The sequence below is a fragment of the Schistocerca piceifrons genome, chromosome 2, assembly GCF_021461385.2.
Source record: "Schistocerca piceifrons isolate TAMUIC-IGC-003096 chromosome 2, iqSchPice1.1, whole genome shotgun sequence".
Taxonomy (NCBI): domain Eukaryota; kingdom Metazoa; phylum Arthropoda; class Insecta; order Orthoptera; family Acrididae; genus Schistocerca; species Schistocerca piceifrons.
This window is the reverse complement of record NC_060139.1, coordinates 995680377-995704882: the sequence shown is the minus strand read 5'-3', so window position 1 is coordinate 995704882 and position 24506 is coordinate 995680377.

The window sequence follows — 24506 nt, the reverse complement described above, 5'->3', positions numbered from 1 at the left end:
TATCGCACCAGCCAAGAGAATCATGTAGAGTCTTTGTATCAAGAGGCGGGGGAGAAGACTGAAAGCTTTGTCGCTTTTGTTAAGCAAGAAAAACTGTTAATCTTTTAATTCAGTGCAGTATATGTTTTCTGCATGCAGGATGAGAGTATTAATTTATAGTGTCCCCTGACATCCGAAGTTTTTACTGAAACTGAACATAAAATAAAAATTTTCATCACTACGTAAATTTAGAACACTATATTTGGTAATTTTAGTACCACTACATCGGCGGGAGTCACAATGGCACAAACCACTAAGGTACTATGAAGGCGACATGAATTGAAAATAAAAAGAAGTAAATGTTCGTTAAGTCATTGATGGTCGGCCTTCCACGACTGGGGAATTTCAGCCGCCAGATATAAGTCATTTCAGTTAATGCCAACTGGGCGACTTGCGTGTCGATGATGAAGACAAGTCAGCACCCAGTCTCCGAGCAGAGAAAATCACTGCCACGGCAAAGAATCGAACCCGGGCAAACTGCATGGCAGTCAGAGTATTAAAAAATGCAGATGCAATCTAATGGCATCTTACAGTTACGCATTGGATCAATTTTTTTCCTTTGGTTTTCTAAAATTTTCAATGTGATCTCCTCTGTAGGCACGTTAAACTTCCAGACTACAATCAAACACGTCCCACACTTTTTCGGCCGTTTCTGGAATTACTATATTCACATATGTGGCTTTGCTGTTCATTCAAAGATGTTGGAAGCGGATGCACATAGATGGAATCCATAAGAGACAATATCTCAAGGAAAAAAGTATGAAGAAAACACACGCACTCAGACAAACACACACACACACACACCAGCGCGCGCGCGCAGGATGGAATCTGACGACCTTTGAGGCCTATGTAAGTTATGGACATCCATTCTTGAGGCCGGACCCTCCAATTGCATCTATTGGAAGGAGGACCGCAAAACATATGTGTCATCGCCATGTATGCCCTGCACACGTTCGACAATGAACGAGCGAGATATATATTGACGCACCATAGAAACTGGTATAGGCAGGCGTATTCAAATACAGATATGTAAACAGACAGAATATGCCACTGCGGTCGGCAACGCCAATAGAAGACAACAAGTGTCTAGCCTACTTTTTAAATCAGTTATTGCTGCTACAATGGCAGGTTATCAAGACGTAAGTGAGTTTGAACGTGGTGCTATTGTCGGAACACGAGCGATGGGACAGAGCATCTCCGAAGTAGCGATGAAGTGGGCATTTCCCCTTACGGCCATATCGCGAGTGTACCGTGAATATCAGGAATCTGGTAAAAAATCAAATCTCCCACATCGCAAGATCCTTCAAGAACGGCACCAACGACGACTGAAGAAAATCTTCCCACGTGAGAGAAGTGCAACCCTTCGTCAAATTGCTGCAGATTTCAGTGCTGGGCCATCAGCAAGTGTCAGTGTGCGAACCATTCAAAGAAACCTCATCGATATGGGCTTTCGGGGACGAAGGACCACTCGTGTACCCTTGATGATTGGACGACAGAAGACTCTTGGTATCGCCTGGGCCCGTCAACACAGACATTGGACTCTTGATGGCTGGAAACATGCTGCCTGGTCGGACGAGTTTCGTTAAAAGTTGTATCGAGCCGATGGACATGTACGGGGATGGAGACAACCTCATGAATCCATGGACCCTGAATGTCAGCAGGGGAATGTTCAAGCTGGTGGAGGCTCTTTGGTAGTGTGGGACGGGTGACGATGGATGATGATGATGATGATGATGATGATGATGATGATGATTAGTTTGTGGGGCGCTCAACTGCGCGGTTATGAGAGCCAACCCTTGCTCAGTCTAATCTCGCCACTTTCATTAATGATGATGAGGTCAACACAAACACCCAGTCATCTCGAGGCCGGTGAAAATCCCTGAACCCGCCGGGAAACGAACACGGGTCCCCATGCTCTGGAAAGCGAGAACGCGACCGCGAAAGCATGAGTTGCGGACAGGTGACGTTGGAGTGATGTGGGACCCCTGACCCATCTAGGTACGACTGTAACGGATGACACGTACGAAAGCATCGTATCTGTTCACCTTCATCTTTTCGTGTCCATTGTGCATTCCGACGGACTCGGGCAATTCCAGCAGGAGAATGCAACACCCCACATAATAGCTACAGAGTGACTCCAGGAACACTCTTCTGAGTTTGAACACTTCCGCTGGCCACCAATCGCCACTGCTCAGAAGTGATCTTCACCGCCATCGTACTCTTGCGGATTTATGGACAGCCCTGCAGGATTCATGGTGTCAGTTCCCTCCAGCACTACTTCAGACATTAGTCGAGTCCATGCCACGTCGTGCTGCGGCACTTCTGTGTGCTTGCGGGAGCCCTACACGATATTATACATTTGCACCAGTTCCTTTCTCTCTTCAGTGCAACTGGAGTCACGAACGAAGTTGGTTGGGTTTAGGCATACTTCGACAGCCAATAAGCGTTCAGTATAATTCTGAGCGCTCCGCTGCGAACTTCGCAGCCAGTGCAGGCATCAAACGTTATTGTTACGTATTGTAATGAGTTATTTAGTGAGTTTTATTGGTATCTGATGCAATTTGTCATGGCTAACGATGATTGATGATGATAGTTTCTACATAAACAAACCAGTGACATAATTTGCAAGATACACGCGGTCTTCAAGCGCAAACCACCTCTACGTCCGTACAGAAACTTTCATTTGGGTTGCTGCAATGCTGCAGTCCCTGTCCGTACCTTGGACTTTCAGGGACTGCCTCTGTTTGTGAATCAGAAAACAGCTGCAGCAGCCAGGCCCTTACAGGCAAACATAACAGCTGTAGTATTACATAGTGTCAAACTGTAACTTTTGGGTTTTATGTGTAAGCCAAGATATTACTCTGAAGATGTACTGTTGTGAAACCGGATGAATTTTATTGAAATCCGCTTTATTTCTATTTCGTCTGTCATAACGAGTCACTTATTATGGCGACCGTGTATAGAAAGCATCGTACTGATACTAGGTCTTCAAGTTTGCTTCCGCCGTTTTGCAATGGATAGCTGCAGGGCAAATGGTGGTGCAGGCGGTAGGTCGTAAGTGTTATACTGTAAGCTTAGGCATTTGTAAACATAATGCCACCAATACAGTAGTCGATTAGTGATTGCATAATAAAGTGGTTGTCGACTGAAAATGTCAGCTTAGGAGCCCTGTTCTAGTTATTTGCGGAAAGTTTTCATTTTCTACTTTAACACGAAGAAATTTGCGGCTGAGGCTTATGAAAGGCTGGGTGAAGCCTATGATGAAATATGTATTAGTAAAAGAACGTGCAAAGAATGGTTTCAATGTTCGAGAACGTCGGTTTTGTAGCCGAAGACCGGCATGGTGGTGGAATAGAGAAGGTTTTCGAAACTACTGTAACCGTCGGAAACAATCACCAGGATATCGTTATCGAAAGTAGTTGATGCGTTTGAGCAGAGCGTTGAATGTCAAACTTGATATGAAAAGGTGATTGTACTGCGTGACAAAGCTCGACCCCACGTCGCAAAACCCTTCAAGACTTACTTGGAAACTCTGAAGCGTCGAGTCCTACCACAGCCAGATATTGCTCCCTCTGACCACCGCCATTTTCGATGGATGGCGCCCGGCCTGGACTAGAACCTACGGTCGTATGAAAAAGTGCACAAGTGGATCGATTCATATATTCTCTCAAAAGGCTCCTAATTCTTCCGCCGTGGGTTTCGTATGCTGCTCGTAATATGGGAGAAAGTAGTGGCCAGCGATGCCCAGTGCTTTGAATCTTATTATTATTATTATTATTATTATTATTTTGCACGACTTTTACAATGAAGTCTCTAACTTTCAGGAGAAACGGCAGAAGCGAAGTTGTAGACCTAACGTGACAGGGACGCCTAGTTGTCAGCCCTTCTTGCGTTTGCGTCACCCGTATGTCAGTATCCAGCAAGGATAGTGTAGTCGAGTTTGTGAAGTAGGAGGTACAGAGATAGCTGGCCAACTGTAATTTTCCACCACATGGTGATGCCGATTCAGTATGATTTATGCGGTAGTTCCTTTCTGTGATGTCTGAGAGGACTTCTTAGCTTACCAGGATTTTCTGTACTTCCGCCTTTAGAGCATTAGCAATTTCCTGGTAATTTTATTGAAAAAAAGTTGTAGCACCGGCAGTTGTTACGCACTTCTCTCTTTCTAAGGTGGGAGGTGTTTAATGATAGTGGTCAAATGCTTCGAGAGAGTGATTCCACAGTGTGTGACATATGGATTCAATCCACAAGTGTGGGTTACTGTAATTGTGTGGTTAACGTACTACTTTGCAGAATTTAGGCATGCATCGTCTGATAACTTTCTGATCGTATCACAGTTTTCAACGTGTCCACCAACAATACTAGTGTTACCTACGTCCACTGAGTATATTGCACGTACCTTAGTGAGTCGGGATAGGAAACATCAATACGATTGCCACTTTTACTAAACAATAATATTTGAGGGTATCTGATGATGTAGGTTCATCTAAGTTGTATTTTCGATACAAATACATAAAAACAATATAACGATAGGAAACAGACCGTAATACGAGAGAGAAAAGAATTACCACGACTTGAAAGAACGAAAGGGCCTGAAAACAAGTAAGTGGAGCGTTGTTACTATGGATAGTTAATCACGCCATGCTAATAATTAATAAACTACAATACAAAATAGTGAGTGACTGCAGTTTCCAAATCCAAGTGTAACTCAATTACAAATGACACTGTTGTCGATTAGAAGAAAATCCTTCTATATACACGATAGACTGCAGCTATAAGACGGACGGAAGTATTCATGTTTCACCGTTAGCAACGCTAGTGTGGAGTTCTGCTTTTAGCCGGGAAAATATTATAGTTCGTGACCTGTCTGCCAGGCGGCTTCTAAATGGACGAAAGATATCAATTTCTGGAGATTATTTAACAAGTTCACTTATAGAGACAGGAATTAAATTTCCGTTTATATTTTATGTTTTCATTTTACGTAATAAACACGTTCGATTTTCTGCATGTAAAATGTATAAGACCCAATGCTGGAGTATGAACGAATGCGTATAATACATGAAACAGAGGTTAAAATAACCTCACGCTATACGCTATCGTTCTGTAATAAACCTCTTAACATTTGCTCCTCTTTTGCTGACGGAATACTTCATCGTATCGCTTGAAGTATCACTTTTTATTAGAGTCGGGTAGGCATTTTTAATTTCTATGTAGTAATATCTCGAGAAAGAAAAGGAACAAGATTGGATCACTATGCTCTGCCAGTGTCATTCCTGTCCAAGAACACTGCAAAGAAAAAGAAGAGGTTTATGACAAGTATAATCGAAATTTTATTTGCTCTGCCGTAACAACCTGTTAACAGATCCAGATGACAGTCGATTTAATGATTCATGATCATTATGAGGTATCAAAGTTAGGAAGCATTATATTTTGTATGTTCTTCACTGGATAAAAATACGGAGCTACAGATATACTGTTTCCGACACACGTGTGCACACTGTACGGGCATGATTTTATAAGCAGGAAATGCGTTAACTGTAAGTCAACGTAAACGACTAAAAACTACAACCCTAGATTTCCAAAAAATAAAAAAAATGAAAAAGAAGAAAACCTAAATCCTTAACGTTATTTTAGTGTATGAATAAATGAATTATAAGATCCTCCCGTGTCTTGTAGCAGTTGTTAGAATTTTTCATATAGCTGATGTAAAGTGCAATTCCTTTCGGAAACACGTTTTCTTAGAATTGGTAATTTGACATATAAATATGGAAGGGTATTGATGACGCCTAACTTATTTAGTAAATAGCAATTAAAATAATTATTCAATAAATTAGTTAACGGTTTGGCAGAAAAAAGAAGACAGTCGGTGTTTTAAAACCGCAAGTACAATATATTACTCAAGTAAAATGTTACATTTCGACCATGGCTAGTTAATTTCAGGTACCCTTCACGAAACAAAGTAAATTAAGAAATAATATTTGCCCATGATATGGCTGAGATAAGGAGACATAAGAAACATTCAGCAATGAAACTCTTTCAAGGAGATTTTCCTGGTTTCTCTTACTGTTGGTCTGACAGGAAAAGAACATTAATAGGTGGACTAGGCCGGGAAACTAGGACGGAGGTGTTAGGGTGCATGTCGTTACGAAGCGACGGATGATCCGTCATTTGTCAGCTGCACAGTGTGTACTTTGCATACTGGAGCAGAATTGCCACTGCGATCACTGGCAGCCAATTATTGTAGCAGCAGCCGTGTTGGATTGAAACTGGCTACCGACCATATTCCTAGGTGATGGCAGATGCGTTTGGGCCCTCTCAGGAAATGATGACGTGCCTTCCATGAGACCTACCGATGTGACACCCTTGCCAATTGCACAACATTGAAATTTAGATGCTGATTAATATGGTCACACCACTACATAATTACATGCGGTCATCTGAAAATGTTTATGACATATGCTAAAAAACGTAGAATTCCTCTCCCATAGAATCCTGCCGAGATTTCAGTTGACGTGTCCATTCATCTGATCGGTAAGCTGGAGCTCGGATTCTTCGTCTTGCCAATCATATTATTTAACAGTGACATTTGTAGCTGTTACATAGCAGCCGGCCGCGGTGGTCTAGCGGCTCTAGGCACTCAGTCAGGAACCGCGCGACTGCTACGGTCGAAGGTTCGAATCCTGCCTCGGGCATGGATGTGTGTGATGTCCTTAGGTTAGTTAGGTTTAAGTAGTTCTAAGTTCTAGGGGACTGATGACCACAGATGTTAAGTCCCATAGTGCTCAGAGCCATTTGAACCATTTTTTTGTTACATAGCATCCTTTCTTCTCAAGCTAAAGTAAACACCCTTACTCATCATGAAAGTTCGAAAACATACCTTCAGTGCCTGGAGCTATGCTTCTTCCGACAACTCGAAGCTCATTTTTGAGTCATTTATTACACGCCTCCGACAAGCGCCTTTCTTTATTGTACAATTGCCTACATCATTGTAATTGGCCAAAATAGACTCAGGGTGCGTTTGTCCCATTACGTTAGTCTATGGAGCTATGCGACCTTCCTCTGGTGATCTTCCTGACATGCGTCTCCATATTTCAGGTGCCTGGAAATACTCCTTTACACTACGTCTGACCTTTGAGAGTATAGGTACCCTGCCTGGTCTAAGGCGCCCCGACTCGTGATTACAAAAATGATTCAAATGGCTCTGAGCACTATGGGACTCAACTTCTGAGGTCATCAGTCCCCTAGAACTTAGAACTACTTAAACCTAACTAACCTAAGGACACCACCCACATCCATGCCCGAGGCAGGATAAGAACCTGCGGCCGTAGCGGTCGCGCGGTTCCAGACTGTAGCGCCTAGAACCGCTCGGCCACTTCGGCAGGCCATAATACTACAGATCAGATTAACCTCTAAACACTTTTTAAATACAAAGCTGTCATCCACGTTCTGCCCTTTTGTGACGATTCTGAATTAAGTAACCTATATTACTCATAACCATCCCTCTTCCGTTGTATTTGGACTAACATAAAAATCCCATTGAGAACGGTATATTCCGGCCGTTAGATATTGTTTCAGATATTAGGGCATCAAGATGCCTATAAAAATGTGTCCGAATATCAGAACAATAAACACTGGATGCTATTGCTATGGCAATGGCCACATTACCTGTCTTAGTAGGGAAAAGTGGCCACTTGTTAAGCCTTCATAAGAATGAATATACTTCCTACATACCAGTTTCCTCTTCACTTAAAAGACTGATGCGACACTCTATAATATGTAGGTTCCAAAAATGTAAGTGGCAAGTCTCTATCAATAACCATGGTTTGGTGAAATTCAATTTTTTGGAGTTGCTTTGCCCTATTTTGCACACCAGGTAACTGCCTCTCACATGGAGCTCAGCTGTTGATCGTGTAACTTAATTTTTCGATGTTATGAATAAAACGTTTATGAACGAAAACACACACAACACTAGTGTAGCATTCCACAATACTTATGATTTATTTCACAGTAACTGTTACGCCATTGGAAAGACTAATACGAGGTGCAGTGAAATTTTGTTGAATCAAATATTTTAAATTAGTGCATCTAAAGGGTATCTGTACTTTCAGCGATGAAAAATGTTAAAATTATGTTTGGGAATGAAACGAGAGGAGTTATTTCAATTTCATGCAATGTAAGTTTATGTAATGAAAATAAAATATGTGACACATTAACTAATGAACAATACACAAATTACAGCAATTGTTCAAAGAAGGAAATAAAGTGAAAAATAAACTCTGGTGACATGTTCCAAGGGTGTGGCTGAACAAAATAGTCCTACATCACAAACAGAAAATGTATACTGATGAGATTATGCAGATAGCTGTGATTATGCAGCTATTTGTAATGTAGGACCTTTTAAAGTCAAGATTATTTTCTTCAGCACCACCCTTGAAACATGTCACTGAAGATTATTTTTCAATTCTTCTATGAACAATTGTCATGATTTCTATATTGTTCATTTGTTAATGTTTCACATACATCACATTAGTTAAATAATCTTACACCACCTTTTGAATGAAATAATTCCTCTTGTTTAATTCCTAAATCTAACACAAACACTTTTCATTTCTGTAGGTGTACAAGTTTAAAATTTTTTATTCTACAAAAAATCACTGCACCACTGCTTATCTTTGAATCTGACGCTGGAATAACAACTGATTGCCGGTCTGTGAAATAAATAACACGTGTTGTAGAATATTAGACCCATGTTGGGTTTGTTTTAATTAATAATGTATAAAATATTCTACTGAGAACCGACGGAACAAACAGTCTCTGTTGATCCATTATTAATATGGGACAGTGGCTGGTCAAATACTAAACAGTGAATTTCGCCAAACAGCCATGGAATTGAGATGCTATTTTATTTAATGTTCGCTACCAGTTTCGACAATTCATTACGCCGTATTCAGGCAGTCTACTCTTTGAAGGAAGCACTTCAGCTATGAATTCACGACATCGAGAAACATACGGCTCCAGTATCCCAATACCGATTCTTTTTAAGAGGTGCATATGGGGCCCGAAGATAGCATAACGAAATGCCGAAACAGGTAGTGAAAATAATATAAAATAACATCTCAAAAAAATGTTCAAATGTGTGTGAAATCTTGTGAGATTTCACGGCTAAGGTCATCAGTCCCTAAGCTTACACACTATGTAACCTAAATTATCCTAAGGACAAACACAAACAATCATGTCCGATGGAGGACTTGAACTTCCACAGGGGCCAGCTTTACAGTCCATGACTGCAGCGCCTCAGACCGCTCGGCTAATCCCGCGCGGCAAATAACATCTCAATTGCACGGCTCTTTCGATGATTTCATTGTTAATACAATCAAAACTTTTTGACTGCCCGTCGTAGTCGGTGTTAGAAGGAGCAGCAGAGTGGGAAAGTATCTGTTGTAGACAGAATGGAGTAGACACTGTAAGTAGGCTGTTTAGGTTTTTATATCGGTAACGCCACGTAGCGCTCTGTATGAAAATCACTGGCTGTGCTGTGTGCAGCCTGTGGCTGGTTAGCATTGTTGGAATATTCGCTATTGCAGTGCTGGGCAGTTGCATGTGAACAGCGCGTAGCGTTGCGCAGTTGGAGGTGAGCCGCCAGCAGTGGTGGATGTGGGGAGAGAGATGGCGGAGTTTTGAGAGCGGATGATCTGGACGTGTGTCCATCAGAGACAGTAAATTTGTAATACTGGATGTCATGAACTAATATATATATATATATATATATATATATATATATATATATATATATATATATATATATATATGACTTTTGAACACTATTAAGGTAAGTACATTGTTTGTTCTTTATCAAAATCTTTCATTTGCTAACTATGCCTATCAGTAGTTAGTGAATTCAGTAGTTAGGATCTTTTATTTAGCTGGCAGTATTGACGCTCGCTGTATTGCAGTAGTTTGAGTAACGAAGATTTTTGTGAGGTAAATGATTCTTGAAAGGTATAGGTTATTGTTAGTCAGGGCCATTCTTTTGTAGGGATTATTGAAAGTCAGATTGCGTTGCGCTAAGAATATTGTGTGTCAGTTTAGTGTTGATCAGAATAGGTAAAGAGCGAAATGTCTGAGTACGTTCAGTTTTTCTCAGCTGTTTGAAAATCAAATAATGTAAGAGGTTTATCCGCACAGTCATTCACAAATTTTTCTAAGGGGACGTTTCATATCCATATGAGTGTCCCCAATAACCTATACCTTTCATGAATCACTTACCTCACAAAAATCTTCGTTACTCAAACTACTGCAATACAGCGAGCGCCAATACTGCCGGCTAAATAAAAGATTCTAAGTACTGAAGTCACTAACTACTGATAGGCATAGTTAGCAAATGAAAGATTTTGATAGAGAACAAACAATGTATTTACCTTAATAGTGTTCAAATGTCATAATACATATATCAGTTCATGACATCCAGTCTTACAAATTTACTGTCTCTGATGGATACACGTCCAGATGATCCGCTCTCAAAACTCCGCCATCTCTCTCCCCACATCCACGACTGCTGGCGGCTCACCTTCAACTGCGCAACGCTACGCGCTGTTCACATCCAACTGCCCAACACTACAATGGTAAATGTTCTTACAATGCAAACCAGCCACAGACTGCACACAGCACAGTCAGTGATTTTCATACAGAGCGCTACGTGGCGTTACCAATATAAAAACCTAAACAGCCTACTTACAACAGGAAAGATGAAAAGTGGTGCTAAGATCAAGTGATTAAGTAGAGATTGTGAGAGTGGAAGACAGGATTGCAGTAAAATTGCAATAAGATTGCTGACTTTAAAAAACGTACGACAAAAGATATCTGAAGTGGAACGTGACGCAGCCTTACGACCCGGACGATCGCCTCTCCTGGGTTTTACTGGAAAGAGACCTGATGGCTTAGCTCGAGAAAAGGACATACTCCGCCACCTAAACAAGGCGAGATAAACGCCTAACGGGCGAGTAATAAATGTTTATTTCGCCAGAGGCGGCTATTTTTATGCGCCGGCAGTAGTGTGCTCCCCTCGCAGAGGAAATACAATCGGCCGGCGTCGCCCGCGGCCGTGTTCGGTCGGGAGGGCCCATTTCACGCGTGAGGGACGCCGCGACTTTTAATCCCGGCAGCGGCAGGCGCGGAGCTACTGTGCTGTTAAATTGCCTTCCTTCCTGCCTTCCTTCCGCCGACGCCGCCCTCCTTACAGCGCCTCCGACCTCGCGCGTCGCGCTGCTTGTTAATACACGTCACACGGGCTGACGCGCCGGCATCCCGGCGCTGCCTGCCACCGGTAGCGGCACCGCGCCGTGTTTACTGCCGCTAATTAAACTTATAATTGAAACTGCGTCGCCAGCCGTATGCCTCGAAGCTAACGCACTGTAGAGCAAGCGAGACAACGTTCGCTGCCTGGCGTGGTGGTCGGCAACTATCGCTTACCTGGAACGGCCTACACTTGGAGCGATTCTGTTGACAGAGGTACAGTTCGCGCTCCGATACAAGAGTACACTGTCGTCGAGTCCATCCCCTTGCTTTCTGCATTTGGGCACTTCGTGTGTTACGGGGTGCTGACTCAGGTTAAAATTGTCTGTCGCCTGCCGCCGTCGGAGAGGGATATTGGATAGGCTAACCACCATTTTGTCCTTGAACATGGGCAACAGTCCTTCCAGTATGAAAATGGTTCAAATGGCTCTGAGCACTATGGGACTTAACATCTGTGGTCATCAGTCCCCTAGAACTTACTTAAACCTAACTAACCTAAGGAAATCACACACATCCATGCCCGAGGCAGGATTCGAACCTGCGACCGTAGCAGTCGTGCGGTTCCGGACTGCGCGCCTAGAACCGCTAGACCACCGCGGCCGGCCCTTCCAATATGAGATTTTCACTCTGCAGCGGAGTGTGAGCTGATATGAAACTTCCTGGCAGATTAAAACTATATGCCAGACCGAGACTCGAACTCGGGAACTTTGCCTTTCGTGGGCAAGTGCTCTACCAACTGAGCTATCCAAGCACAACTCACGCCCTCTCTCACAGCTTTACTTCTGCCAGTACCTTGTCTCCTACCTTCCGAACCTTACAGAAGCTCTCCTGCGAACCCTGCAGAACTAGCACTCCTTAAAGAAAGTTTATTGAGGAGACATGGCTTAGCCACAGCCTGGGGGATGTTTCCAGAATGAAATTATCACTCTGCAGCTGAGTGTGCGCTGATATGAACATCCCCCAGGCTGTGGCTAAGCCATGTCTCCGCAATATCCTTTCTTTCAGGAGTGTTAGTTCTGCAAGGTTCGCAGGAGAGCTTCTGTAAAGTTTGGAAGGCAGGAGACGAGGTACTGGCAGATGAAAAGCTTTGAGGACGGGATGTGAGTCGTGCTTGGGTAGCTCAGTTGGTAGAGCACTTGACCGCGAAAGGCAAAGGTCCCGACTTCGAGTCTCGGTCCGGCACACAGTTTTAATCTACCAGGAAGTTTCGGCCCCTCCAGTAGTTGCAAGGGCAACACTTCAGAAGCGGATAGTCTAGCGTTGTAACATTGCCGAACATGGTCCTCCCATTGTGGTGCTGGGAACGCCTAAAAACAAGAGGAAGCTATCGTCGCTATTTTACTTAGCTCATGCAGGTCAACTGCTTGATCAAACGGTGGTGGCTCGTACTTCGATAAAACAGTCCCCCATTCGCATCTCCTGGCAGGGTTTACTAAGGTTGTCATCATACAAGAAAGATGGTGTTGTAGGACTACCTAGGCAGCAAAATAACCAATGACAGACAGAGCAAGAGGGATACCAAAAGCAGAGTAGCACTGGCAACAAGGGCATTCCTGGCCATGAAGAGTCTACTAGTGTCAAACATAGGCTTTAATTTGAGGAAGAAATTTCTGAGAATGTACGTCTGGAGCACGGCATTGCATCGTAGTGAAACATAGACTGTGGCAAAACGGGAACAGAAGAGAATCGAAGCATTTGAGATGTGGTACTACAAACGAGAGTTGAAAATTACGAGACGTGTTTTTTAAGTAAGTACTGTTTTGAAATCAAAAAAAGACGTGCTAAGATCTCTCAATAATTTTATTTTTACATGAAAACCCGTACCTTAATCTACTTTTCTACATAATTTCCGTCAATATTGAGGCACTTGTCATAACGTTGTACCAGTTTTTGAATACCCTCCTCATAGAAGCCTGCCGCCTGACTTGTTAAACACTGCGTCACCACTGTTTTGACCTCGTCATCGTCTTGAAGACCCTAACCGCCCAGGTGTTTCTTCAAGTGCAAGAACAGATGGTAGTCACTGGGTGAAAGATCGGGTCTGTACGGAGGACCACCTAGAGTTTCCCATCGAAAAGATGTGATAAGATCTATGGTCTGATTCGCCACATGCGGACGGGCACTGTCTTGCAGCAAAACGATGCCCTTGCTCAACTTCCATGGACTGTTGCATGGACTGTTGCTTTGATTCTGGTGTGACGTAGGCCACCCATGTTTCATCGGCCGTAACAATTTGGCTTAAGAAATCATCACCGTCGTTGTGGTACCGCTCAAGGAAAGTCAATGCACTGTCTAAACGTTTGGTTTTGTGCACATCCGTCAACATTTTCGGTATCCAACGTGCGCACAATTTTCGGTAATTCAACTGCTCGGTCACAATGCCATACGAAACACTACGAGAAAGATTAGGAAAGTCATCCCGCAAGAGAAATCGTATAACGTCTATTTTCTCTCATCTCATTGTCCACCTCCTGCACCAAACCTTCGTGAACGACCGAAAGACGCCCACTCCGTTGTTCATCATGCACATTTGTGCGTCCATCTTTAAATGCTCTCACCCACTTTCTTACCATTCCACCACTCATAATGTTTTCTCCGTAAACTGCACAGATCTCACAATGAATATCGATCGCTTTTAGGCCTTCAGCACTAAGAAATCTTATAACAGCCCGTACTTCACAGTCGGCGGGACTCACGATTATCGGAGGCATCTTAAACGCTCGGTACACAACATAAACAACGAACAATCGGACTGTAATGGCGTCAGTACGTAGATTAAGGTACAGGATTCCATGTAAAAATAAAATTATTGACATATCTTAGAACGTCATTTTTTAATTTCTAAACGGTACTTACTTCAAAAACACGCCTCGTAGGTGGACCGATAAGGTAAGGAATGAGGAGGTTCTGTGCTGAATCGGAGAGGAAATGAATATGTGGAAAACACTGACAAGGAGAAGGGATAGGATGATAGGACATATGTTAAGACTTCGTGGAATGACTTGTACTAGGGAGAGTTGTAATGTGCAAGAACTGTAGCGGAAGACAGAGATTGGAATACAGCTAGCAAATAACGGAGATAATGATGTTGGCACACAAGACTGATGACTCAAAAGAAAAAAAAAAAAGGCTAGCACCAAGGGAATTTGGATTGCTTTATCGGGAGATGCGCCCTAAAAGTGTATGGAGACCAGCAGTATCTGGAAGACAAACATGGACGATAAAGAGACAAGAAGATGTACAAGAAGAGAATGGAATCATAGGAAGAATAGCGATATAGGAGGTTGCTGAAGATTAAATGGGTCGATCATACAACTAATGAAGCGGTGCTGATTGGGGAGAAAAGAAATTTTTGCGCAACTTGCCTTAAAGAAGGGATCGGTTGACGGGCCACATGTTGATGGATCACTATTATAATGGAGGAAAGGGTGCAGCGTGAAAACTGTAGAGGGAGACCAAGATTTTGTATAGTAAGCAAGTTCAGGTGGATGTAGGTTGCAATAGTTACACTCAGACGAGTTTTGTACTGGAAAGTCTGTAGAACCAAACCAGTGTTCAGGATGAAGATTACAACTATTATTTTATTTTTATTTTGTGTCACGTCCCGTATGAACAAACTGATTAGGTGGTCACGGAACGAGTCAGTACATGAAATTATAATAAAAGAGTAATAATAGATAAAATAAAATGTTTAGGAATCCTAAAAAAACGACAAGCTGTAAGTTTATATAAATGCAGTTAACAATATAACACATGGGTCAGCTTAATTTTTCAAGGAACTAGTCGACAGATGGAATGAGTGACCCATGATGGAACTCTTCTGTTTAGACTTGAATGTATGAGGATTACTACTAAGGTTTTTGAATTCTTGTGGCAGCTTACTGAAAATGGCTGCAGCGGAATACTGCAGGCCTTTCTGCAGAAGAGTCACGGAGGTGTGTTCCAAATTCAGGTTGGATTTCTGCCTAGTGAGTGAAAGCTGCTAACTCTTCGGAATAAGCTGATATTGTTGAAAAACGAACGACATTAAAGAAAATATGTATTGAGAAACTAATGTCAGAATTCGCAGACTGCTGAATAGGGGTCGATAAGTGTTTCGCGAACTTTCACCACGAATTATTCGTATCGTCCGTTTCTGAGCCAAGAATACCCTTTATGAATCAGAAGAATTACCCCCCCCCCAAAAAAAAAAAAAAATAAATAAAAAGAAAAACAAAACCATACGTCATAAGCCAAACAAAATAAGCAAAGTAGACTACCTTCTGTGTTGAACTATCACTTATTTCAGATACCATTCCAATGGTGAATAAAGGAGCATCTTCTTTTTGAACAAGATCCTGAATATTGGCTTCCAGCGACAGCTAACTATTTATCTGAACGCATAAGACTTTGAACTGTTCAGTCCCAACAATCGTGCCCATTTTGTGAAATCAGAATATCAGTTTTTGTTGAATTGTGTATTATAGCCTGCAGAAACTGAGTTTTACTGTGCTTTAGCATCTCTGCCACAAGCCACGAACTTATGTCTTGAACTGAATTTTTTGATGCTGTGTCACTATTGCACACAGCATCCATCAGCACCATGCCGGTGTCATCAGAAAACATACGTATTTTGGAATCACTTATAATTCTAGAGGGCACATCATTTATATAAATAAGAAACAGTAGCGACCCCAGCGCTGACCCCTGGTGGATCCCCAACTTAACTATGCCCCACCGAGACTGCACGTCTTAGCCATTCTCAGTACTGCAGAGAATGAACTTCTGCTATCTGTTCTTGAAATAAGAGGCGAACCAAATGTTAGCTACTAGCCTTATTGCATAATGGCCCAATTTCTGCAGCAATATTTTGTGATCAACACATTTAAACGCCTAGCGCTCGCAACCTTCTATTTAATCGGTCCAGAGCCTCACAGAGAAAAGAAAATATAGCACTTTCGGTTGTTAAACCACTTGTAAAGCCAAAATGTACATTTGCCAGCAGGCGACTTTATTGTATATACACTAGCTTCTAAGAAGTCCATGATTAAGAAATTTGTTGCTAGCGCACTCGAGCAGATGTAATTTCGAGGAGGGTTATGTAAGAGGTCCATGATTAAGAAATTTGTTGCTAGTGCACTCGAGCAGATGTAATTTCGATGTATTGCTCACGCGCTGCCTGCGATATGTAAGGTATAAGAGAATCTCAGACCAAAGAGCAGTGTTGTATGCAGTAGGAACTGTGTGTTAGTTGGTGTAAGTAGCTGCTAGCGAGCAGATTGGTGTATCGTGTTGGATGAGCCGGTCGTGTGCAGCGATGGCGTAGTTTCAGCGTTGTAGTATAAGGTAAAAGCAGCCTCGCGCATAAGTAGTATTGTTATCTCAAGTCCCATGTAAATGTTTTTAAAAAAATCTCTTAATAATAATCTTTCTCATAAAAAGTAACTTTTGACAATCATTTATTTCAATTTAAAGAATTTACAAATTTTTCCAATCCTTGGTCATCCTGATTATTGAAAGAAAAAAATCAGTTGTTTCCCTTTATACATGACAAATCTATCGGGCAGCATTGCACAGAGCTGCGCCAGAAAAATTTCTTATAGGAGCAGATATATACGCGTTATCCGGCGACCTTTATTGAGGTAAGAGTTTTCTATTTATTCAGAATGATCTTTCAGAGCCATGACGCAGCACTGCTGACGTCTAAAATTTTACCAGTTTAAATTCACAGTCATTATTGAAAGGTTATAAGTGAGCGACAATTTTTTTATTGAGAGATTAGTCACAGTTTATTATTGATAGGTTACGCAATTTATTCTTTGGGAGGTTACACTAAATGTGAATATTATTTATATAATTTTTTTATTTTCCTGTTGGTAGGTTATACTGAATGTGAACGACATAATTATATTTTTTACTGTTGAGAGGTTTAGGAATTTTTCTGTTTTGAGGTTACACTTGTCGACAACCGGACAGGATCGTATTTTCTTTGCGAATTTCTGAAAGGTAGTCAGTTATATATCTGCTCTTATTTACTTAATATTAAATGTAGTTTGCATCTGGCGCTACGCATTTACTAATTTGTCACTCTTTCCTTCACAGATCATCGGCAATTTATTGCTCTTTGTTGTAATTGTATTTGTTCCATTTTTGCTTTGTCTTTCTTTCATTTTGTGCTTAACTTTCATTTATGATAATGCCGCGAAAAACTGTTAACAGTACATCGCGATGTGCAATGAGTGAAAAAGTTGACTCGAATAATTTGACCGATCATACTAGCGACAGTCAGTGTAATAGTGATAATCCTCTAGTTACAGATGATCAGTGCGTGCCGATCACTAGTAATGATTTTGATCCTAATGATGAAGAAACAAATTCAATTATGTCCACAGTAAATGTAACAATTGATGACGCGGCACGTTCCGTTACAATGAACGCTGTCCAGTTTGACACGCATGATTTGCAAAATTTGCGTAGCGAACAGATAATTGTTTCTAACGAAGGTGACCAATATACACAAAACACGTCAGATTTTTTTGATTCCGATGTAGTGGCCAACAGTGCACATCCGATTAGCGAACCTTTTCGTGAATCAGACAATGACCAAATGGTTATTCAAAACGTGTCACATGCAGATACACCATCACACATCATAGAAAATAGAGTCGCTACTTTTGGCATGGATCAAGTTATGGCAGTATTGCTACAACTTAATGAAAAACTAAACAACAATTCCAAACAGTCGAAGAAAGAACAAGACGACAATTTCAAACGACTTAATGAGTCGAACAAACAACTTAATGAAAATCTCAAACAGTCGAATGATAAACCAGACAACAATTTCAAACAACTTAGTGAACAGATTGCAGCCGTCTCCGTGCAATGTCATGATAGTAAAGAACAATTACGTGAGGAAATTAAGGCTTGTGCTAGAAATAGTAGTGAAGAAATTAGATCTGTTGCACAAGAATTAAGTAATACACATGCAGCCACAACGAAATTACTTAGAGATGAAATTAGTGCAGTCGCTAAACAATGTTCTGAAAACGCAACACAGTTACGCGACGAGTTTAAATTAATGTCATCAGAACTTTCACGCACACTGGATGCGAATGTAGATACGAAGTTTGAACAACATAACAGCCAAATTGACGAACGTTTTAATCACCACCTACAAAACAGTGAAACGCGTTACCGTAAATTTGTACAGGAACAGAACAAAGTAAAGAAACAAGTCATGGAAACAATTACTGCACATAGACAGGAAGATAAGCGTAAATTGTTTACGAAAGCAAAAACATACGTAGACAACAACATTGCTACAGTATCAGACGAAATTAATACTATCAAATTTAGGTAATTTACAGAGTGTACATGACTTAGAATATGAACAGACAGAGACAAATAGATTCTCATACAATCCTGAACCTGTTCAGACATTCAGAGACGATAATTTTGATTACAAGCACTGTCTATCCGTTAAGAAATTTAAGAATGACAGAACACAGATTCACCCTTTTGACTGGATACAACAATTTGCTTTTGAATTTTCACCGCCATTGCCTGTAACGCAGAAACTAAAATTTATTTGCAGTGCGTAAGACACCTCAGGGGATTCATTACACTTCGATGAATATGTGCCGTAATGTGCACAGGGCCCCGAGCCGTAGTAGTGCTATTTCATCTTTAGTTTTCTGCACTGCTGCCTTCTCTTTTACTATCCTTTATATCTATCAAAATAACTCTTCAACTATCGATCTATCTAGGATTAGAAACGTGTAAAGAAAACCCGATATGACAATTTTTACCGAAAGTGACAATTTTCATTAGACACTCCAGAACTACCAGCGTAATTTTAATGAAAGACAGAAGTGTAATCATCAGTATGTACAAAATTTTCAGCTATCGCAGACGCATTTTGGCAACAATAGAGGGCTTTCACCGCAACGGCATCAAAGCCAGCCGGTTAGCATACCTAACCAACAATGTGGTTTGCAAGGTCAACCAGGCTTTAATGTTTCGCCGCCTGCACGTATAGCGTCGGCCACACCAAATAGTAACGCACAGCAGCAAGGAAATCACTACGTACAGAAGACACATCATATCAACTGGTATCGCAACGCGCCGTGTAGCAATGATTATTATGACATACGTAAATGTAATGAGCACGGTTTTCAGCGTAACAGTCGGTCTTACCAGCAACAGAATCATCCGCAACAACAGATTATCATGAATGAATCAGACAGTAGTACGTCAGGAAGAAATAACAGAGTAGTACAAATAGTCGAAATGCCACAGCATCCTCCCGCAAATAACAGCATGTCAGAAAGAATTTGACTAGGTACAGTACAGACTGAATCTTTCAGCAACGTAAGCAATACTTTTGACACACAGACTCTTGTTCACGAAAATGTTATTACTTTTGACGACATCCGAGACACTCTTTTGCATGAAAAACCAGTTATTCAAAAAACCATTTCCCACCCTGTCATTGATGTGAAGATTGGATCATCCAAATTTTCAGCAGTAATCGATTCTGGATCACCTATGTCAGTTATAAACGAAGAAACATTCAACGAATGTAACAAAGAGAACACCTATCCTACGCTACCATTAAGTTCAAATGGTTCAAATGGCTCTGAGCACTATGGGACTCAACTGCTGAGGTCATTAGTCCCCTAGAACTTAGAACTAGTTAAACCTAACTAACCTAAGGACATCACAAACATCCATGCCCGAGGCAGGATTCGAACCTGCGACCGTAGCAGTCGCGCGGTTCCGGACTGCGCGCCTAGAACCGCGAGACCACCGCGGCCGGCCGCTACCATTAGGAAAAAATAAAGTAAAAGGAGCAGTATCTGGTAAAGTAGTATATGTAAAATTACATACACACTTATCGTTTTGTATTGCAGGTCATACGTTCCACTCAAATTTTTGGATTGTTCCCTTATTGACAACAGACGTTATTTTAGGTACGAGTTTTTTGGTACAACACGACGCAGTTATTGACTTTCAAAATTCCTATTTAATGTTAAAGGATGAAAATGTACAACTGGCATTAGAATTTCAGCACTCCTTATCTGCAGAAGAACAAACAATTAATCGGATAGAGGTCATTTCTGCATCACGTAACATAAACTGTCATTCGACATTGTTTACATATACCATTGTTCGCAACTACAATACACCAGACGAAGCCGACAATGACGTTATGCAAATGATTTCTGATAAAGTAAAACAAAGCAGTGCAAATACAGACGACGAACGTACTCAACTACGCAATATTCTTTTACAGCAAGCTCCAATTTTTGACAATGTCCCTGGTACTATGTCCAATTTTATGTATGAATTTCAAGTTAAACAGCACGACACATTTAAAGCTAAATAATATCCTATTCCTTATATCCACAGAGAACAAGTTAAGAAAGAATAACAAGCTATGCTTGACCAAGGAATTATTGAACCGGCAGTTAGTCCGTACATAAACCCGCTCCATATTGTTAAGAAAAAGCATGGCTCACTTCTCCTCGTACTTGATTCGCGTCATGTTAACGACATTATTATTAATGAAATAGATCGCCCTCAAACACTAGAAGAACTTCTACAGAATTTCATGGTGCTGCTGTTTATTCCACATTAGATTTGAAATCGGGATTTTGGCAAATTCAGCTCCATCCGAACTGCAGAAAGTACACAGCTTTTCTCTGTTTTGGTGACTGTTATGAATTTTGTAAATTACTGTTCGGTTTAACAATTTCTTCAGCAGGATTTATTCGCTGTTTGAATACTATACTTCCCACAGAACTTAAAGACAGAATCACATCGTATGTAGACGACATTCTTATTGCAGAAGTTAATTGGTCTGAACACAATCTGATTCTTGAACAACTGTTGCAAGCTTTTCGTGCACAAGGACTCACAGTTAATCTTAGCAAATCGCACTTTGGCAAAACTTCCATAAAATTTCTTGGACATGTAATTTCAGCAGAAGGTATTGCGCCTGACCCGGAAAAACTTCAAGCTTTACGTGACATTACTGTTCCAACGACGAAGAAACAACTACGCAGCTTTTTGGGATTAATTAACTTTTTCCGTAAATTTATTCATTACTCTGCTTTAGACACTCCTAGATGATGCCAATTGACGGGTAAAAGCGCTATTTGGTCCTGGGATAGCCAAACACATTCTGAATTTGTCAATTTGAAACATGCCTTGTTGAATGCACCTCTTTTATCACACCCAGATCTTACTACAAATTTTTCCATTGCCACCGACAGTTCGAACACCGCTTTAGGTGTACACATTTTTCAGGAAATTGAAGAAGATGGTACTACAGTAATTAAAAACATCGCCTTTGCACGTCGCATTCTGTCACTTGCTAAACGCAATTATTCTGTTACAGAACTTGAAACATTATGTGTTGTATGGGCATTTACCAGATTTAGGCATTTTCTTTATGGAAGACATACGACCGTTTACACAGATCATAGAGCTATAGAGTTTTTACTTTCCGCATAATTTACACAAGACAGATTAAGCAGACGGAAATTTTATTTACAGGAATTTAATTTTACAATTGTTCACATTCCTGGTACACAAAATATTGTAGCAGACGCACTATCCCATTCTCTCAGCAACAATCAGCAAGACATCGCAACCAACTTCTGCCAAGGAAATTTTAGCGTCATGTATATTCAACAAGTTGCATTCGAAAATTTTATTTCGGCATCATTACGAGACATAGCACGAGAGCAGAGCAAAGACAACGTCTGGAAAGAAATTAAAGACCTTTGGCACGATAGGAATAATGTTACCACCAGAAACCATTACACTGTACGCAATAACATTCTATTTCTCCGCTCTCACCCTGACAGGAACAATTGGTTATTATGCATTCCTGACGAATTTGTTAACAAATTAATTTGGTATATTCATTTGAGTTACGCACATTATAGAGCCAGAAAATGTTTTCTTATACTGAGACAGAACTGTTATTTTGCCAACATGGAAAAATGTATTCGACGAGTTTTAACGTCATGTAAAATCTGCCAGAAAGCTAAATCGGACACGACTTCACATATTCCACCGTTACATCCCATTCAACCTGTTAAATTGAGACATATGGCCGCTGCAGACATTTCTGGACCGATTCCCAGAACTAATAGAGGTTTTTGCTACATCTTTGTCGCTGTTGAACTCACTTCGAAATTTGTTACTTTCACTCCGTTGCGCAAAGCTACTGCTAAATCTATTTCGAATGCATTTGTAAAACATTTTATTATTTCATGTAGGGCATGTATTGAAAGTAATTTCCGACAATGGAGCACAATTTCGATCTGCAATATGGACCCGTATGTTACGAGCTAGAAACATTTCTCCGATCTATATATCCAAGTATCACGCTTTTTCGAGCCCTTGTGAACGACTAATGAAAAATTGGTAAACTATGTACAATATACTGCCATAAAAAACATATTGATTGGGATACACACATACTCTCATTCCAGGATGTAATTAACTCCATACGAAATGAATCTACTATGATATCTCCAACTGTTATATTGAAAAATGTTGAACCACCTAACAAAATTAAAAAACTAGTATCCTTTGCTACATCTCGTCGACTACGTCACCATGAAATACTCGTAATTGACATTGCGCTCAACAACATCAAACGTGCTGCAGAGCGCCGGAGAAGACAGCAAAAACAGGTTTGTACACGCCGTGACTTTCACATAGGACAGAAGATAGTACGTACGCAATATTTATCCAACAGAGGAAAGAGTAGATCCAGTAAATTTGAGCTTCTATACGCAGGTCTATACATAATTCGCAGCATTCCTCACCCCAATGTAGTACACGTCGAAACTTTGAGAACCAGAAAAAGCAAAGGCAATCACCATGTCTCCAATATTAAACACTTTATTGAATGAACATACCTTATGATTTATCACACTGTAATGCCATTTCCAGATATTTATATGACCACTTACTGATGATGATCATATTTTTTCTTGGCAAGTGGCCGGGAAGGTAAGGTTAGCAGGTAGCTTTTCTTGTCGTTAGACATCAGACCGTGCACATTTTCCATTTTGTGTATGTATGATTGTTTTCCTATCGAAAGCAGAATTTTTGTCTGTATGTACTACGAAATCTTTAAGATATAACAAACACCAGATGACTTTGACATTTTTCCTCATATCTCAATTCATGACTATTCTACATTTTTTGCTACTGCATTATGAGACTGTGTCTACATTTTTTGCACCTGAACACTCTATGTTTTGACATTATACGTTTTCCTGTTATGCTATGCTGTATGCTTGGTTGTATCACTAGAAAAAAGTTTTTATTTAATGAGTACATAATTTAAATGCAAGATATTAATCGTTATTCATCATTTTCAGAAAGCAATACCATGTAAAAGAAATAAATTAAACAACCACAGTGGTTCACTATGAAATGGAAATTTTACCATCAGAATGAAGAAAAGAAAATGCAATATCTTGTCATGAAGAGTAAATGGATCAGAATTAACAAGCATTAACCAGCATATACTACACACATCGTATGATAGCAGTCTTAACTAATCAGTTTTCTTTCAGAATACGAGGCGATTGAGCAAGCTGTCAGGCAGAACTACACATGTTAGTTTTAGTGATGAAATATGCTAGAAGTAAGAAACTCTATACTATGAATAGTTGTATGAAGTAAATGGTAATATGAATATGAATAATGAAGTGTCTATTTTTTGCAGATGATAATAAATGATGATGAATAGTTGTATGAAGAATACGGTAATATGAATAATGACATTTTTCTTTGCAGGTGATGATAACGATGAAGTTATAATGAATAGTTATATGAAGAATATGGTAATATGAATAATGAAGTTTTTCTTTGCAGATGAGAATAATGATGAAGTTTATATATTTACTGTTAGTTAAGAGATGCTATGTAGTTATTTAAGTATTTGTTGCAGTTCCTTTTGACAGCATGTCTTATGTCGCATAGTATAATGACTGAAAGTTTTGGGAAAGACAGCTACAGTTACATACATATTAAGTACACGTTTCATTACCTGTTAATTCGAAGTTTACTACTTTTCAGAATAATATACATTTTTTTCTTTCAGGGCAATAATCCACTTTGTATTTTTTCCAGGAGGAGCTTTTCATGATATTAACATGCTATAA